Raw genomic sequence first — 4,973 nt, 5'->3', positions numbered from 1 at the left:
CATCGTTAACTGATTTCATCGTTAACTGATTTCATCTTCATTTAACTGATTTCATCGTTAACTGATTTCATCGTTAACTGATTTCATCTTCATTTAACTGATTTCATCGTTAACTGATTTCATCTTCATTTAACTGATTTCATCGTTAACTGATTTCATCGTTAACTGATTTCATCTTCATTTAACTGATTTCATCGTTAACTGATTTCATCGTTAACTGATTTCATCTTCATTTAACTGATTTCATCGTTAACTGATTTCATCGTTAACTGATTTCATCTTTAACTGATTTCATCGTTAACTGATTTCATCTTCATTTAACTGATTTCATCGTTAACTGATTTCATCTTCATTTAACTGATTTCATCGTTAACTGATTTCATCGTTAACTGATTTCATCTTCATTTAACTGATTTCATCGTTAACTGATTTCATCGTTAACTGATTTCATCTTTAACTGATTTCATCGTTAACTGATTTCATCTTCATTTAACTGATTTCATCGTTAACTGATTTCATCGTTAACTGATTTCATCTTCATTTAACTGATTTCATCGTTAACTGATTTCATCGTTAACTGATTTCATCGTTAACTGATTTCATCTTCATTTAACTGATTTCATCGTTAACTGATTTCATCGTTAACTGATTTCATCTTAATTTAACTGATTTCATCTTCATTTAACTGATTTCATCGTTAACTGATTTCATCTTCATTTAACTGATTTCATCGTTAACTGATTTCATCGTTAACTGATTTCATCTTCATTTAACTGATTCCATCGTTAACTGATTTCATCGTTAACTGATTTCATCTTCATTTAACTGATTCCATCGTTAACTGATTTCATCGTTAACTGATTTCATCGTTAACTGATTTCATCTTCATTTAACTGATTTCATCTTCATTTAACTGATTTCATCGTTAACTGATTTCATCTTCATTTAACTGATTTCATCGTTAACTGATTTCATCGTTAACTGATTTCATCTTCATTTAACTGATTTCATCGTTAACTGATTTCATCGTTAACTGATTCCATCGTTAACTGATTTCATCTTCATTTAACTGATTTCATCGTTAACTGATTTCATCTTCATTTAACTGATTCCATCGTTAACTGATTCCATCGTTAACTGATTTCATCGTTAACTGATTTCATCTTCATTTAACTGATTTCATTTTCATTCTTCATTTAACTGATTTCATCGTTAACTGATTTCATCTTCATTTAACTGATTTCATCGTTAACTGATTTCATCGTTAACTGATTTCATGGTTAACTGATTTCATCTTCATTTAACTGATTTCATCGTTAACTGATTTCATCGTTAACTGATTTCATCGTTAACTGATTTCATCTTTAACTGATTTCATCGTTAACTGATTTCATCTTCATTTAACTGATTTCATCGTTAACTGATTTCATCTTCATTTAACTGATTCCATCGTTAACTGATTTCATCGTTAACTGATTTCATCGTTAACTGATTTCATCTTCATTTAACTGATTTCATCGTTAACTGATCTCATCGTTAACTGATCTCATCGTTAACTGATTCCATCGTTAACTGATTTCACCGTGAACTGATTTCATCTTCATTTAACTGATTCCATCGTTAACTGATTTCATCGTTAACTGATTTCATCGTTAACTGATTTCATCTTTAACTGATTTCATCGTTAACTGATTTCATCTTCATTTAACTGATTTCATTTTCATTCTTCATTTAACTGATTTCATCGTTAACTGATTTCATCGTTAACTGATTTCATCTTCATTTAACTGATTTCATCGTTAACTGATTTCATCGTTAATTGATTTCATCGTTAACTGATTTCATCTTCATTCTTCATTTAACTGATTTCATCGTTAACTGATTTCATCGTTAACTGATTTCATCTTCATTCTTCATTTAACTGATTTCATCTTTAACTGATTTCATCGTTAACTGATTTCATCTTCATTTAACTGATTTCATCGTTAATTGATTTCATCGTTAACTGATTTCATCGTTAACTGATTTCATCTTCATTTAACTGATTTCATCGTTAAATGATTTCATCGTTAACTGATTTCATCTTTAACTGATTTCATCTTCATTTAACTGATTTCATCGTTAACTGATTTCATCGTTAACTGATTTCATCGTTAACTGATTTCATCTTCATTTAACTGATTCCATCGTTAACTGATTTCATCGTTAACTGATTTCATCTTCATTTAACTGATTTCATCGTTAACTGATTTCATCGTTAACTGATTTCATCTTCATTTAACTGATTTCATCGTTAACTGATTTCATCTTCATTTAACTGATTTCCTCGTTAACTGATTTCATCGTTAACTGATTTCATCTTCATTTAACTGATTCCATCGTTAACTGATTTCATCGTTAACTGATTTCATCGTTAACTGATTTCATCTTTAACTGATTTCATCGTTAACTGATTTCATCTTCATTTAACTGATTTCATCGTTAACTGATTTCATCGTTAACTGATTTCATCTTCATTTAACTGATTTCATTTTCATTCTTCATTTAACTGATTTCATCGTTAACTGATTTCATCTTCATTTAACTGATTTCATTTTCATTCTTCATTTAACTGATTTCATCGTTAACTGATTTCATCTTCATTTAACTGATTTCATCGTTAACTGATTTCATCTTCATTTAACTGATTTCATCGTTAACTGATTTCATCGTTAACTGATTTCATCGTTAACTGATTTCATCTTCATTTAACTGATTTCATCGTTAACTGATTTCATCGTTAACTGATTTCATCGTTAACTGATTTCATCTTCATTTAACTGATTTCATCGTTAACTGATTTCATCTTTAACTGATTTCATCTTTAACTGATTTCATCGTTAACTGATTTCATCTTCATTTAACTGATTTCATCGTTAACTGATTTCATCGTTAACTGATTTCATCTTTAACTGATTTCATCGTTAACTGATTTCATCTTCATTTAACTGATTTCATCGTTAACTGATTTCATCTTCATTTAACTGATTTCATCGTTAACTGATTTCATCGTTAACTGATTTCATCGTTAACTGATTTCATCTTCATTTAACTGATTCCATCGTTAACTGATTTCATCGTTAACTGATTTCATCGTTAACTGATTTCATCTTCATTTAACTGATTTCATCGTTAACTGATTTCATCGTTAACTGATTTCATCTTTAACTGATTTCATCGTTAACTGATTTCATCTTCATTTAACTGATTTCATCGTTAACTGATTTCATCGTTAACTGATTTCATCGTTAACTGATTTCATCTTCATTTAACTGATTTCATCGTTAACTGATTTCATCGTTAACTGATTCCATCGTTAACTGATTTCATCGTTAACTGATTTCATCTTCATTTAACTGATTTCATCGTTAACTGATTTCATCTTCATTTAACTGATTTCATCGTTAACTGATTTCATCGTTAACTGATTTCATCGTTAACTGATTTCATCTTCATTTAACTGATTTCATTTTCATTCTTCATTTAACTGATTTCATCGTTAACTGATTTCATCTTCATTTAACTGATTTCATCGTTAACTGATTTCATCTTCATTTAACTGATTTCATCGTTAACTGATTTCATCGTTAACTGATTTCATCTTCATTTAACTGATTTCATCGTTAACTGATTTCATCGTTAACTGATTCCATCGTTAACTGATTTCATCGTTAACTGATTTCATCTTCATTTAACTGATTTCATCGTTAACTGATTTCATCGTTAACTGATTTCATCTTCATTTAACTGATTTCATCGTTAACTGATTTCATCTTTAACTGATTTCATCGTTAACTGATTTCATCGTTAACTGATTTCATCGTTAACTGATTTCATCTTCATTTAACTGATTTCATCGTTAACTGATTTCATCGTTAACTGATTTCATCTTCATTTAACTGATTTCATCGTTAACTGATTTCATCGTTAACTGATTTCATCTTCATTTAACTGATTTCATCGTTAACTGATTTCATCTTCATTTAACTGATTTCATCGTTAACTGATTTCATCGTTAACTGATTCCATCGTTAACTGATTTCATCTTCATTTAACTGATTTCATCGTTAACTGATTTCATCTTCATTTAACTGATTCCATCGTTAACTGATTCCATCGTTAACTGATTTCATCGTTAACTGATTTCATCTTCATTTAACTGATTTCATTTTCATTCTTCATTTAACTGATTTCATCGTTAACTGATTTCATCTTCATTTAACTGATTTCATCGTTAACTGATTTCATCGTTAACTGATTTCATGGTTAACTGATTTCATCTTCATTTAACTGATTTCATCGTTAACTGATTTCATCGTTAACTGATTTCATCTTTAACTGATTTCATCGTTAACTGATTTCATCTTCATTTAACTGATTTCATCGTTAACTGATTTCATCTTCATTTAACTGATTCCATCGTTAACTGATTTCATCGTTAACTGATTTCATCGTTAACTGATTTCATCTTCATTTAACTGATTTCATCGTTAACTGATCTCATCGTTAACTGATCTCATCGTTAACTGATTCCATCGTTAACTGATTTCACCGTGAACTGATTTCATCTTCATTTAACTGATTCCATCGTTAACTGATTTCATCGTTAACTGATTTCATCGTTAACTGATTTCATCTTTAACTGATTTCATCGTTAACTGATTTCATCTTCATTTAACTGATTTCATTTTCATTCTTCATTTAACTGATTTCATCGTTAACTGATTTCATCGTTAACTGATTTCATCTTCATTTAACTGATTTCATCGTTAACTGATTTCATCGTTAATTGATTTCATCGTTAACTGATTTCATCTTCATTCTTCATTTAACTGATTTCATCGTTAACTGATTTCATCGTTAACTGATTTCATCTTCATTTAACTGATTTCATCGTTAACTGATTTCATCTTCATTCTTCATTTAACTGATTT

This window comes from Semicossyphus pulcher, unplaced genomic scaffold (genome assembly GCF_022749685.1).
Source record: "Semicossyphus pulcher isolate SPU_LCO1_2020_fin unplaced genomic scaffold, fSemPul1.0.p SCAF_16, whole genome shotgun sequence".
NCBI lineage: Eukaryota > Metazoa > Chordata > Actinopteri > Labriformes > Labridae > Semicossyphus > Semicossyphus pulcher.
The sequence above is the reverse complement of the archived record's forward strand: the minus strand, read 5'-3'. Positions refer to the sequence as shown.